Here is a 15,728-nt window from a genome sequence, read left to right as displayed (position 1 = left end):
AGTATACATGAAAAATGACGGAAATTTTATATGTAAGTCTAGTGAATTTCTCTGAAACTTTTTACTTAGAGGCACAAGAAATACAACTTGATGTACTGAGTATCACATAAAAGGTATGAGTTTGTCAATTTTACATTTTAGAAATAATTTTTTTCTTCTTATGCTAAATAGTGTTGTTCAAATTTGGACAATTTAGAGTAAGAATTGCCAGTGGAATACAAGCATACAAATAGAGTCTTCTCTCGTCCATTATTTCCAGCTATTATTGTTTCTCCTCCCATTCACAATTCACATGCTAACTCTATTAAAGAACAGCCCACATTCTCCTTTGGGGTCACCCTGTATAACCTGGTGTGGCCCCTGTGACTCCACATTTCCCTGCTTTTTATTTTTCTTCTTTGTTCTCTTCATTACAGTCTCCATTTTGAAGCCATAATCCCTAACTTGCCCTCTAAATGAGGGTGATCCTCAGGGTTCTATTCAGGCTCTCCTCTCTTCCTACATGACATTTTTCTCTAAGGCTCCCATAGCTTATACTGAAGACTCATCCTAAACACTCAAGATTCGTGTAGAACTGCCTCTTCATACCTTTTTCTTGCTCTTTTGAAGAAGCTTAAACATCACTTTGTCCAAAATTGAGTACTGCCTGCCAGCCTCAAGCCTGGACCTCCTCCTACTGCCCTTTTCGTGAGTGGCCCCACAGCCAGCCAGGTCCCCACCCTCCCCCCAGTCACTGTTCTCACCGTGCCAGGGAATGGAGCGATTTCTCTGACTCAAAGCTCTTCTCAACTGGCCTTGCCCTTGCTCCCCTCTCCAAACTCATCACTCACCACTCTCTATCACACGTCAAACTCCAGCTACACTGGACAATTTGCAGCTCCCTAATGTTCTACTGACTCGCTGGAAAAGAGTCTGATGCTAGGAGGGATTGGGGGTGGGAGGAGACGGGGACGACAGAGAATGAGATGGCTGGATGGCATCACCGACTCGATGGACATGAGTTTGAGTGAACTCCGGGAATTGGTGATGGACAGGGAGGCCTGGCGTGCTGTGATTCATGGGGTTGCAAAGAGTTGGACACAACTGAGCGACTGAACTGAACTGAATGTTCTACTACCTCTTGCCATAAGGACTTTTAACCCACCTTAGACTCTCCTTCCCAGTTCTTTGATTCTCTAACTCCTACATATTTGGGGGTCTGCTATTAAATCATATCCTCCAAGGAGCCTTCTCTAACTACCCTCTGCTGATCAAGGGAGGTATTCTTATGCCATGAAAGTCTCATGGATTTCAAGTTTCTTGAGGGCAAGAGCTGTGTCTGTCTTGTTCATCTTTGTGTCCCCAGCAACTAGCATAGTTCTGATATACATTGCTACTACTGCTAAGTCGTGTCAGTCGTGTCCGACGCTGTGCAACCCCATAGATGGCAGCCCACCAGGCTCCCCTGTCCCTGGGATTCTCCAGGCAAGGACACTGGAGTGGGTTGCCATAAATACTCTTGTATTTATGAGTTCCCTACTACTGTGTACTTTGCCATCATGAACAGATGTTTACTCTCCTAGATTCTTCTCCCCATCCCTTTCCTGAGAAGTAGTGAGATTATTCACCACTATTTCCATTCACAACCAACATTTCTATTAACTTTTAAGAACAATTGCCACATTCCCACCCACATTTTCCCTCTCCTCAAATTCCTAATTCTTACTAGCCTATGGCAGAAGGAAATGAGTCAGTAAGTTGGCATGTCATTTAAGAAAGAAGGTCAACCCTAGGTCTAGGATCTTTTCTCTCTCTCTTTTTTGAAAAAAATTGTTTATTTCATTAATTTGTTTTGGCTCTGTCGGGTCTTAGTTGCAGCATGTGGAATCTTCATTGCATCATGCGAACCTTTTGTTGTGGAGATGGACTTTCTCCTGTGGTGTGTGGGCAGTGTGTGGGCTCCAGAGCGTGTAGGCTTCAGTGGCTGGGGCACATAGGCTCTCCAGGTGAGGCATACAGACTCTGGAGCATGTGGGTTCAGTAGTTGCAGCATGGGCTTAGTTGCTCCACTGCACGTAGGATCTTAGTTCCCCAGCCAGGGATCAAATCAGCATCCCCTGCATTGCAAGGCAGATTTCTTAAGCACTGGGCCATCAGGGAGCTCCCTGGGATCTTTCCTCTATTTTACTTCGCTGGACTCTTCCACAATTAGGCTAGACATTCACATACAATTTTATTATTTTTTTAAAATCAGTAGCCTTTCAGTAGTTTCTTGATAACATAGCTTATCATGATTAAGCAGTGGAATGATAATCTACCTTTTTGTGAAATTAAGTGCATGCTGGCGAAGTGCTGATAATGCCCCCCAGCACCACCTCCGTCATCACTATTAGCAATGCAGAGTAGAGTATCAGGTTTCACATTCTTTTGACACTATCTTCTTTAGGTTAGAACTGATGACCCAGACCTTCCAGAAGAACATCAGGCCAGCAATGACTATCAAGCAGTAGCCTACTCATCACGCAGCCAGAGTTTCCTTTCGCTTAGCTGGACAGACAGTTACAAGGGTTTGCTTGTGGGAGAACATCTGAGCATAATGGTTCCCCCTAAAAGTCCCTGTGTTGACAAGATTACACACTACAGTTATGGGGTATGTTCAATATCTCACTCGCATCTGGTCCCCTACTTGCAACAGTTTCTTCACTGACACAAATAATCCTTTAAATGATTCCTTACCCGACACAAAGCACTTGTTGTTGCTGTCGTTTAGTTGCTAAGTTGTGTCCAACTCTTTGTGACCCCGCTGGACTGTAGTCTTCCAGGCTCCTGTCTCCCTGGGATTTCCCAGGCGAGCATCCTGGAGTGGATCACTATTTCCTTCTCCAGTGGATCTTCCCGACCCGGGGATTGAACCCGCATCTCCTGCACTGTCAGGTGGCTTCTTTACTGCTGAGCCACCAGGGAAGCCCCAGCACAGAGCAGTATCCCGTGGATATTTAGCAAATGAATGGATGAACTTCCATCACACTTTATAGTCCATAGAACACATTCACAAACATCTTCTCCAGAGTCTCACAACACCTTTTTGAGCTCAGCAGACAGTGAAACAGCCTAGAGAGGTTGAATGACCTGCCATATTCACAAGTAGTTAGTAGGTTTAGGATTTCCTGCAAGATCTTCTGACTCCTAGACAGATATTCCTTCCAGGGCACAATGCTCAGGGTTTGATCAGAGCCTGCATTCAGTCCCCAGACTAGTCAGTGACCTCAGCAATGTTTTAGGGCCAAGCAGAGCATTACCAAGCATTGGACTGCTAAGCCTTGCCAACATTCATTAAGAACATACCATGTTTACAAAGGGAAGAGTTTAAGTCCTGTGCTCAAGAACAGATATAGTGATTCCAAGCATTTTTCATAGCTTTTCAAAATATACACTAGCAAGGATGGCAACATGATATATTGGAAAAAGCATGAGCTTTGAGTCAACAAGATCAAGGTTCCTGCCTCGATAAATCCACGTTTAGAAGCAAACCTTTGAATACAAACAATTCCAAACTATCTTTCTTTCAGTAACTGATAACATCTTGTTTACTAAGCCATTTGTTGGAATAAGCAATAACCTTATTGATTCTCAGAGAGGTACCTTTTAAACTAATGGGACAGTTTACATCTATGAGCTTCAATTTCTGTAACTACAAAGTGGGATTAATAAAGCCAAGTATACAATTGTGAGGATTGAATGTGTTCAAGTACATGTACGTAATGTATAGCAGATGCTTCATGAACATTAATTCTCTTCAGTTTGATCACCTTCCTAGTTACTAGCTCAGCATCAGACCCACTCTGATGCACATTTGTTGCTGTGTATTTTTAGATTTCATCTAAGGGCAGAATTGTACACTTAGGCACAGAGAGGAAACTCCTAGGTTCATCTTACGAACTTCTAAACCTTTCTGCGACTCAGAACATGGTTCCTACAGCCTGAGTACTGGTCTACTATATTGTCATAGGAAAGCAGGCAGCAGAATTAGTGTCTGACTCAATACTGAAGGAAAGTGTGGTAACCAGCTCCAGGTGAGCCACAGATACTCTCCCTAGCTGGAGTTCCTCTTGAATGACTGTTTAATCTCACACTAAGGTACCTTCTTTTTCAATTAATTTTAGGTCTATCTGTCTCCAAATAAGGATATATATTCTCCAGATGAAGCTATATCTCTTATTATGGAGACTCAGTCAGAATCATGGGTAGCATTGTCATCAGTGAGAAGTGATGTTTATGGCTTCCAGGAAAGAAGCAAAAATCATATGGAAAGAGTTGCTGCTGCTGCGTCACTTCAGTCGTGTCCGACTCTGTGTGACCCCATAGACGGAAGCCCAGCAGGGTCCCCCGTCCCTGGGATTCTCCAGGCAAGAACACTGGAGTGGGTTGCCATTTCCTTCTCCAATGTGTGAAAGTGAAAAGTGAAAGTGAAGTCGCTCAGTCGTGTCCGACCCTTAGCCACCCCACGGACTGCAGCCAACCAGGCTCCTCCATCCATGGGATTTTCTAGGCAAGAGCACTGGAGTGGCTTGCCATTGCCTTCTCCGATGGAAAGAGTTAAGTAGGGTAAATGCTGTGGTAACTGATGCTTGGCATGACTTGGGGCCAAATGGCCATATGGTTCTCTCATAGTTCTATGGGTTAATCATGGGAGAAAAATAAAATAAGATGTGATTACATCAATGTCCGTCTCCTAAGCTAGATTTAAGCATAATAACACCAACAGCTGACATTTACTGAACATTTACTATATGCTGAATATCATTGTAAGACCTTTAAACCTATTATCATATTGAGTATTCACAGCAATCCTATGATAGACATATCAATAATAAAGATATTTAAAATGCATTAAGCTCTTACTGGTGGAGTTCTTATGTTATTGATAATGGAAAACTAAGAGACATTAGGTTACTTAGGGCCAGAATAGAATCTCTGCACAGAGTAGAATCAAATGACCTTGGTTGGTTAGAGTTAACTCCTTTAGTTATCCTTTAGGTGTACAAAGGGTAACTGTCCTGTTAAATTACTCACTAATTATTTTGTATTAGATGAACATATATTTGGGGATAGCCTCAACGAAATGCTAAAATGCAGTTTTCTCTGGGAATAAATTAAAACATAATTCAATCTACATTCAGCAACAGACTATCCCAGACTATCTTCCTTTCAGTGACTGATGACACCATCATATTTGTTAAGCCACTCGTTGGAATAAGCAATAACCTTACTGTCTTTTGAGAGAGGGTACCTTTTAAACTAATGCATAAAATTAAAGTTTCTTGCTCACTCCAGGGAAGTTATATGACTGAAAATACTAGAGTTCTGGTGAGCTGAGTGTATTAATTAATTGGAAAAGTGATAAAGAGGGGAACAGAAAATAGGGGTGTGGTTTGGGAAACTATGGTTGCCCATGAAGGTTGCAGCCCTGAGTCTCTCTTTGCTCGCCTGCCCTTCCCCCCTCCTGTCCCCAAATAACCCACAATAACTTCTTTTGGGTGCCACAGGTCATGGTCACAAATTGTGATGAGGAGTCAACCCTTCTCATCAAAAATAATTCATTGAGTAACCTTATCCCCTCTGTGCTCTGCTCTATCCTGAGTGGAATGATAAAATAGAGGGTGTCATCTGATTCAGAATTTAGAAACTAGAGCTGGTAAGGACCATGAGGGGTAGTCAGTATTTACTTATTCATTCAACTGCTCAAAGGATATCTTATTAGTTAATGCATTGCATAAAGCTCCAAGAAAGGAGAGTGTAAATTGTTTTCTAGAAGCTTCCATATCAATGTTGGGCTTCCCTGGTGGCTCAGAGGTTAAAGCGTCTACCTGCAATGCTGGAGACCTGGGTTCAATCCGTGGGTTGGTAAGATCCCCTGGAGACGAAAATGACAACCCATTATATGCCTAAAGGCTTAGCTGTTGAACGGCATGTATCTGTAGACACATGAGGTGAAAACTAGGGAAATCAAGAAAGACTGGGAAAACTGGAGAATTAGATTTTAATATTCAGTCAGTGAATGACTTGAAATGAACAGTATCCGTAAGTCAATTGTTTCCCATAATTGCCACTGAATATTGTTTTTGAGGGAATGATTTTCTTTCTGAACAGAAACTTCAATCTCTAGATGAAAATGACCATGGCTGTGGAACAGGTGGTGGCAGGAATAATGCTGAAGTGTTCTACTTAGCAGGACTCACTGTCCTCACCAATGTAAGTGCAGATGACTCCCAACAAGATGGTAAGTAATTATTTTCAACCAATTCACATGAATCTGCTTTTTAAAAAAATACACTACCTTTTCTGGACCCACATTGATTCTCCCTCTAAATCCTCACTGCTCCCACAGCATGATTTTAAAAATTAAGTTAAACTTTTAAAATTTTATTATGGTAAGAACATTTAACATGAACTTTTCCCTAATTATAAATTAAGTGCACAAGGCATTATTTTTTTCTTTTTAATTTATTTTTTTATTGAAGGATAATTGCTTTATACAATTTTGTTGTTTTCTGACAAACCTCAACTTGAATTAGCCATGGATATACATATATTCCCTCCCTTTATGAACCTCCCTCCCATCTCCCGCCCCAGCCCACTCCTCTGGATTGATACAGAGCCCCTGTTTGAGTTTCCTAAGCCATACAGAAGTTTCCCGTTGGCTGTCTATTTTACGTATGGTAACGTAAGTTTCTGTGTTACTCTCTCCATACATCTCACCCTCTCCTCCCCTCTCATGTCCATAAGTCTATTCCCTGTCTGTTTCTCCACTGCTGCCCTGTGCATAAATTCTTCAGTTCCATTTCTCTAGATTCCGTGTATGTGCCTTAGAATATGGTATCTATCTTTCTCCTTCTGACTCACTTCACTCTGTATAACAGGTTCTAGGTTCATCCACCTCATCAGAACGGACTCAAATGCATTCCTTTTTGTGGCTGAGTGATATTCCATTGTGTATATGGACCACAACTTCTTTATCCATTCATCTGTCGATGGACATCTAGGTTTCTTCCATGTTCTAGCAATTGTAAATAATGCTGTAATGAACAATGGGATACATGTGTCGTTTTCAATTTTGGTTTCCTCAGGGTAAATGCCTAGGAGTGGGATTGCTGGGTCACATGGTGGTTTTATTCCTAGTTTTTTAAGGAATCTCTATACTGTCTTCCATAGTGGCTGTGTCAATTCACATTCCCACCAACAGTGCAAGAGCATTCCCTTTTCTCCACACCCTCTCTAGCATTTCTTGTTTGTAGACTTTTTGATGATGGCCATTCTGACAGGTGTGAGGTGATATCTCACTGTGGTTTTGATTTGCATTTCTCTAATAATGAGCGATGTTGAGCATCTTTTCATGTGTTTGTAGCCATCTGTATATCTTCTTTGGAGAAATGTCTGTTTAGGTCTTTCCCCTACTTTTTGATTGGGTTTTTTGTTTTTCTGGCGTTGAGTTGTATGAGCTGCTCGTATATTTTGGAAATTAGTCCTTTGTCAGTTGTTTCATTTGTTATTATTTTCTCCCATTCTGAGGGCTGTCTTTTCACCTTGCTTAGAGTTTCCTTTGCTGTGCAGAAGCTTTTAAGTGTAATCAGGTCCCATTTGTTTACTTTTGTTGTTATTTTCATTACTCTAGGAGGTGGGTCATAGAGGCTCTTGCTTTAATTTATGTCATCGAGCGTTCTCTATGAGTTTTATAGTTTCTTGTCTTACATTTAGGTCTTTAATCCATTTTGAGTTTATCTTTGTGTATGATATTAGGAAGTGTTCTAATTTCATTCTTTTACATGTAGCTTGTCCAGTTTTTCCAGCATCATTTATGGAAGAGGCTGTCTTTGTCCCATTGTATATTCATGCCTCCTTTGTCAAAATAAGGTACCCATAGGTGCATGGGTTTATTTCTGGGCTTTCTATATTGTTCCATTGGTCTATATTTCTGTTTTTGTGCCAGTACCATACTGTCTTGATGACTGTAGCTTTGTAGCATAATCTGAAGTCAGAAGGTTGATTCCTCCAGTTCCATTCTTCTTTCTCAAGACTGCTTTGCCCATTCAGGGTCTTTTGTGTTTCCATATGAGTTGTGATTTGTGACCCAAGATGTGGTCTGTCCTGGAGAATGTTCCATGTGCACTTGAGAAGAAAGTGTATTCTTCTGCATTTGAATGGAATGTCCTGCAGCTATCAGTGAGATCCACCTCATATAATGGATCATTTAAGACTTGTGTTTCCTCATTAATGTTCTGCTTTGATGATCTGTCCCTTGGTGTGAGGGGGTGTTAAAGTTTCCCACTATTATTGTGTTACTGTGTTACTGTCAATTTCTCCTTTTATGTCTGTTAGTGTTTGTCTTATGTGTTGAGGTGCTCCTACATTGGGTGCGTAGATATTTACAATTGTTATGTCTTCCTCTTGGGTTGATCCCTTGATCATTATGTAGTGTCCTTCCTTATCTCTTGTAATATTCTTGATTTTATGGTCAATTTCACCTTATATGAGGACTGCTACTCTAGCTTTGTTTTGCTGACCATTTGCATGGAATGTATTTTTCCAACCTCTCGTTTTCAGTCTATATGTGTCTTTAGGTCTGAAGTGGGTTTCTTGTAGACAGCATAAACGTGGGTCTTGTTTTTGTATCCATTCAGCCAGTCTGTGTCTTTTGATTGGAGCATTTAATCCATTTACATTTAGAGTAAATATTGATATATATGTTCCTATTGCCATGTTCTGTTGTGGTCCCGGCATGGGTTGGAAAAGAATTTCCAGACATGAGACAGAATGAGAGGGAAATAAAGTTTATTCGAGTGGAAGACACTGTTAGAACAGTGGGACAGCTCAAGGGAGAACTGATGTTGAACAGTGGTCCTTAGTCCACTTTTATACCGAGGGTTACAAGGAGTAGGATAGGAGTCTTGTAGGTCATTTGCTAATTGGATAAGGCATATATAATGGGTGGGGGAAGAGTAGGGAAGCACGTACCTTCTCCCTATGGGGTAGGAAGGGAGACAGGTTATACTGTTCCATTAATAGTTACAACATGGGGGAGGGAAGGACAATAAGAGTCTGGTTTTTCCATTCCAGTACTCCAAGACCTTCCTTGGTTTTATCTGCTCTGTTGTCCTTGGGTCACTATATTTTCTTAATTGTTTGGGGTTGATTTTGTAGATCTTTTTTCTTCTCTTATATTTCTTGATTATATAAGTCCCTTTAACATTTGTTGTAAAACTGGTTTGGTGGTACTGAATTCTCTTAACTTTTGCTTTTCTGAAAAGCTTTTTATTTCTCCATCAATTTTTAATGAGATCCTTGCCAGGTATGGTAATCTTGGTTGTAGATTTTCCCCTTTCAGAACTTTAAATATATCCTGCCATTCCCTTCTGGCCTGCAGAATTTCCACTGAAAGATCAGCTGTTAAGAGTACGGGGTTTCCCTTGTATGCTACTTGTTGCTTCTCCCTTGCTGCTTTTAATATTCTTTCTTTGTGTTTAGTCTTTGTTAGTTTGATTAGTGTGTGTCTTGGGATGTTTCTCCTTGTGTTTATCCTCTATGGGACTCTTTGTGCCTCTTGGACTTGATTGACTGTTTCCTTTTCCATGTTGGGGAAATTTTGAACTATAATCTCTTCAAAAATTTTCTCATGCCCTCTCTTTTTCTCTTCTTCTGGGACCCCTATAATTTGAATGTTGGTGTGTTTGATATTGTCCCAGAAGTCTCTGAGACTATCTTCAGTTCATTTCATTCTTTTTACTTTATTCTGCTCTTCAGAAGTTATTTTCCACTGTTTTATCTTCCAGCTCACTGATTTGTTCGTATGCTTCAGATATTCTGCTATTGATTCCTTCTAGAATGTTTTTAATTTCAGTAACTGTGCTGTTTGTCTCTGTATGTTTATTCTTTAATCTTCGAGGTCTTTGTTAACTGATTCCTGTATTTTCTCCATTTTGTTTTCAAGGTTTTTGGTCATCTTTACTATCATTGTTCTGAATTCTTTTTCAGGTAGTTTGCCTATTTCCTCTTCATGTATTTGGACTTCTGTGTTCTAGTTTGTTCCTTCATTTGTGTAGTATTTCTCTGTCTTTTCATTATTTTTTTTAAACTTATTCTGTTTGAGGTCTCCTTTTCCAATTCAAGGTTGAATTCTTTCTTCCTTTTGGTTTCTGCCCTCCTAAGGTTGGTCCGGTTGGTCCAGTTTTTTGTGTAAACTTTGTATAGGGTGAGACTTGTGCTGACTTTTTGTTTGTTTGTTTTTCCTCTGATGGGCAAGGCTGAGTGAGGTGATAATTACGTCTGTTGATATTTTGGTTTGTATTTTTGTTTTGTTTGTTGTTTAGATGAGGCCTCCTTCACAGGATGCTACTGGTGGTTGGGTGATGCCAGGTCTTGTATTCAAGTGGTCTCCATTGTGTGAGTTCTCACTATTTGATACTCCCTAGGGTTAGTTCTCTGTTAATCTAGGGTCTTGGAGTCAGTGCTTCCCCTCCAAAGCGTCAGGGCTTGATCTCTTTTTGAATCAAGCTTTTTCATGTACCACAGAACTCCTGATAAAGCCTTTTCCATGTTTGAATCACTGTTTCATACTTAAAATATGCACTGGTCCCAGTTTCCAGAATCCAAAGAGAGCAGAGGAAAACATGGCTTTTCCTGAAAGAGCTGGGCACAAACTTACAAAGCATTGTTGTTGACTACAGGTATAGTGTTGTACAGCAGCTCTCTAGAACTTATTCATCTCACTTAATTGAAATGTTAGTCTCATTGATTAGTAATGCTCTATTTTCCCCTCCCCTGAAAGGGAAAATGAGTCACTCAGCTGTGTCTGACTCTTTGTGACCCCATGGACTATACAGTTCCTGGAATTCTCCAGGGCAGAATGCTGGAGTGTGTAGCTGTTCCCTTCTCCAGGGAATCTTCCTAACCCAGGGATTGAACCCAGGTCTCCTGCATTGCAGGCAGATTCTTTACCAGCTGAGCCACCGTGGAAGCCCTCTCCCCTAGCACCCGACAACTACCATTTCACTCTTTGATTCTATGAATTTGATTGTTTCAGTTCAGTTCAGTTCAGTCGCTCAGTCATGTCCGACTCTTTGCGACCCCGTGAACCGCAGCACGCCAGGCCTCCCTGTCCATCACCAACTCCCGGAGTTCACTCAAACTCATGTCCATCGAGTCGGTGATGCCATCCAGCCATCTCATTCTCTGTCGTCCCCTTCTCCTCCCACCCCTAATCCTTCCCAGCATCAAAGTCTTTTCCAGTGAGTCAACTCGTCGCATGAGGTGGCCAAAGTATTAGATACTTCATTAAGTAGAATCATACTATTTGTCTTTTTGAGTCTGTCTTGTTTCACTTAGCATAGTATCCTCAAATTTCATCCATGTTGTTGCATAATGCAGAATTTTCCCTCTCTTTTAGTGAATAGAAATTCGGTGCATATATATATATATACACACACACACACATATATATAATAAAGAAAAATTGTATATATACACACAATGGAATACTATATATGTTTGTATACATATTTATGTACATTTTCTTTATTCACTCATCTGTTAACAGACATTTAGGTTGTTCATGCATGTTGGCTATTGTGAATAGTGCTGCAGTGAACACAGAGTGCTAATATCTTCTTGAGACCCAGATTTCAATTTTTGTATAATTACCCAGAAGCAGGATTGTTGGGTCATGTGGTAGTACTATTTTTAACTTTCTGAGGAACTTCCATACTGTTTCTCAAGTAACTGCATCATTTTGCATTCCCACCATAGTGTGCAAGTGTTCCCTTTTCTCCAGATCCTTTCCAACACTTATTGTCTCTTTTTTTTTAATAAGAGCCATTTTGATAGATATTAGGTGATATTGTGGTTTTGATTTGATAATTAGTGACTTGGAGTGTTTTTTCATTCATGTTGGCCATTTTTATGTCTTTCTATGGATAAGGACTGGGTTTTACTGATCTTTTGTTCCCAAGCTGAAAGACAGAGGCACTCACTAAATGTGTTTTAAAGAGATGATTAAAACCACCTTAAAAATGTATGCATTCACTGATTTTTGTCTTGTAATTCTTGAGGTAATACTTCTGCAAAGAGCAAATAATGATTGCCACCAAGAACTATGCTCACTCTACACACGTACATACCTGTAGAGAAGGAATACATAGATCAGAATTGTTGTGAAAACTGAACATGCTTTCTGATAAAACGTGCTCAGTCTAATTCTCTGAATTGATAATTTACATAATTTGATGGAAGTATTTATTCTGAGGGATGTTCTCTCTATTTTGTTACAGATGGATCATTTAAGAAAATTCTCCGATCAAGAAGAAATTTGAAAGAGAAAATTGAAAATCCAGGTGGTTCAGAGTTTCATGTTGTTTTCAGAGTTATAATGGAATAACCCAGGATCTGCCACATTTTCTCATTCTAACTGATTGATGTAGAGCAGTTGAAAAAGATCTGTGGGCACTTCCAACGTTTACTTTCCATAGGGATAAAGCAGACTGATAAATTAATCACTGTTATTTAGCACAGTGTTGATCTAAAGAAAATAGGTTACCAGTATGGCCTTTCTCTATAATTAGAGTAAGTTTTTAATTGTCTCATAGATTTTACTCTCTATCAGAGTAACAGGTACCCAGTTAAATGCATGGCTTCCATTAAATTCTTGCAAAAGCTAAGTATGATGGGACTTCAGGATGAAATAATGATCGGTTCAGTTCAGTTGCTCAGTCATATCTGACTCTTCCCGACCCCATGGACTGCAGCACACCAGGCTTCCCTGTCCATCACCAACTCCCAGAGCTTGCTCAAACTCAAGTCCATTGAGTCGGTGATATCATCCAACCAAGTCCTCCTCTGTCGTCCCCTTCTCCCCCATCTTCAATCTTTCCTAGCATTAGGGTCTTTTCCAATGAAATAATAATAGCCTACATTAATTAGGTACTTACTATGTACCAGGTGTTTTTAAGACTTATCATCAGATCCACTCATTGAACACTCGTCCCAATCACAAGTAGGTACTCTCAATACTCCCATTTACCAGATGAAGACATCAAGGCATAGAGAAATTAATAATAATTAATATGCCCAATGTCACACCAGGCAAGAATACTGGAGTGGGTAGCCATTCCCTTCTCTAGAAACTATACTATTAAAGTGTTAGTCACTCAGTCACGTCCAACTATTTGTGACCCCATGGACTGTAGCTTGCCAGGCTCCTCTGTCCATGAAATTCTCCAGGCAAGAATACTCGAGTGGGTAACCATTCCCTTCTCCAGGGGATCTTCCTGATCCAAGGACTGATCCCGGGTTGCCCACACTGCTGGCAGATTCTTTACTGTCTGAGCCACAGCTCTCTTTTTCAGTACACCCAATGTCACAGGGTAGTGTGTGGCACAGGCAGAATTTAAACCTGGGTCAGACAGATAGTAGATCCCGCTGCACTGGCGACCAGTGTGCTCTACTGGACACTACTTCTTTTCTTTGGTGTATTAATTTTTAAGACCTACCCAGATTATTTGGAAGATGGGTCTGAAAAATCCAATTTTTATATACCATTTAAATTTCAGGTACACTATTAATAATGTTAATTATTAATTATTGGAGGAGTTACAGATACTGTGTTGTCATAACCATAATAGCAACAACAAAGTTTCCTCCCTTTTCAGCAGGTGCATGCCTAAACAGTATCATTAGAAGACAGTATATAAGGAACAGTATTTTTTAGAATCAGAGCCCATGTTTGGATCTTGTCTTCCTATTTACAGCTATGTGACCCTAGCCACATTACTTCCTCTCTCCAAGCCTCAGTTTTTTTCTTCTGCAAAATGGAGACAATTTCTCTCTGTCTTGCAGACTAAGGAGCATTAAATGAATTATGAGAGTTAAATAAGATTATGCAGGTAAAGCACTCAGCTCAGGAGGAATTCAATAATCTATAATGCTTTGTTCTCACTAAAAGCCATAGTCTGACCTCAGCTAGGCAGAAATTATAATCATAATAATGGCAAAGTAAGTCTCTGAAAACTGAGCTCTCTTGCCAAGTCCAAATGACTGGGAGAGATGGGTCCGCCACAAGTATCAGAGCTTCTATTCTGTGGTCCAGTGACCTTTGCACTTCATGATACTGCCTCTTGGCTTTAGGTCTGGTTCTGTCACTTAGCAGCTGGGCCCACTGGGACAAGCCCCTTCTGCTGTCTCCACTGCTGTTTCCTCATGTCTGATGAGGAAGTACCATATGTGCGTGCTCAGTTATGTCTGACTGTTTGCACCCCGTGGACTGTAGCACACCAGGCACCTCTGTCCATGGAATCTTTCCAGGCAAGAATACTGGAGTGGGTTGTCATTTCCTACCCCAGGGATCTTCCCCACCCAGGGATCAAACCCGCCTCTCCTGCATCTCCTACATTGGCAGGCAGATTCTTTACCACTACACTACCTGGGAAGCCAAGAACATGATCAATTGTAAAGTCCCATTCCATGGCTTTTGAGAAAACAGAAGAGGAGAGCAACCTAAATGAAAGCTCTTGTTCTTCTATCCACCCACTCAGACTTCATACTGACCGTGGCCTGACTGTCTTGGCCATGTCCAAGTGGAGGGTGACTGTTCAAGGGTTTTGAAACCAATCATACAGTCTAATTGAAAAAACTCCAGGGATGTTTACAAGATAAAGGGTAAGACTTAGGTGTTCATGATGACTGTCTTCAAGGAATGGGTGAATATGTAGCTTTTTCTATATAAAAGGATTAACTGTGAGTAGGGCTTCCCTGTTGGTGCAGATGGTAAAGAATCTTCCAGCAACTTGGGAGACCTGGGTTCAATCCCTGGCTCAGGAAGATACCCTGGAGAAGGAAATGGAAACCCACTCTAGTATTCTTGCCTGGGAAATCCCATGAATGGAGGAGCCTCGTGGGCTACAGTCCATTGGGTCACAAAGAATCGGACACAACTAAGCAGCTATCACTTCACTTCACATAACTCTGTGAGCACCAATAAGGGAATCAGTAATAGAAGTTAGATTGTTAGATTTTGATTTAGAAGATAAAAGTGAGAGTTTTCCAGCCATTAGACTCTCTGTTATGGTACGGTCTGTCTGGGGAGAAAATAACTTCCCATTCGAGGATTAGTGCCAGCAGGCGCTGGTCTACCACTGGTACGAGATGGAGTGGGGCAAGGGGGCCAGCACGCTGGACCAGAGCTTCTAAGTCCAGACCTGAAACTCTGAATCTGTACTTGGCTAAGAGCAGTTGTAGTATCATCTCAGCATCCACATTCAAGCACCCCCTAATCCGGAAGTGCTGTTACGATGGAGCCCATTGGCGGGAAGAGACGTGCCAGGAGAGGGCTGTGCGGGTTACCATCAGCCAGAATTGTGTCAGAGCTTTCACTCGGTGTTGCAACCTGGCAACCAAAGTGAGGTTGGAGGATTCTCCCATCCCTGTAATGCTGGGAAGGCAAGGTGCATGTCACAACCCCTGCTCCACGTGCAGTGCAGTAAGAGGACACTAGGCAGTCGGTGCTGCCGTGGGAAGGAGCACTTCTAAACCTGGCTCAGTGTAGAAAAGAGAAGCATAAACTCCTCAGTTTGGCTTAGAAAGCTCTGTGGGCAGAGGTGGCAATACTAGCTTGGACACCGCTTGTCCCAGCTCTGTCACTAACCCAAAGTGTAGCAGCTGCAGACCATTTGTTTTAAATCCCCTAAGAGCTAATTTCACACAGA

General features: G+C 41.2%; 1 pseudogene; it reads left to right on the top strand.

Annotated features, from left to right (window-relative positions):
- Positions 1-15,517, top strand: part of LOC129557194 (complement C5-like) — a 30,799-nt pseudogene extending 15,282 nt beyond the window's left edge.
- Positions 15,518-15,728: the final 211 nt, after the last annotated feature.

This window comes from Moschus berezovskii, chromosome 7 (assembly GCF_049115385.1).
Source record: "Moschus berezovskii isolate FMDL1 chromosome 7, NW_MosBer_1.0, whole genome shotgun sequence".
Taxonomy (NCBI): Eukaryota; Metazoa; Chordata; class Mammalia; order Artiodactyla; family Moschidae; genus Moschus; species Moschus berezovskii.
The sequence above is the reverse complement of the archived record's forward strand: the minus strand, read 5'-3'. Positions and strand labels throughout refer to the sequence as shown.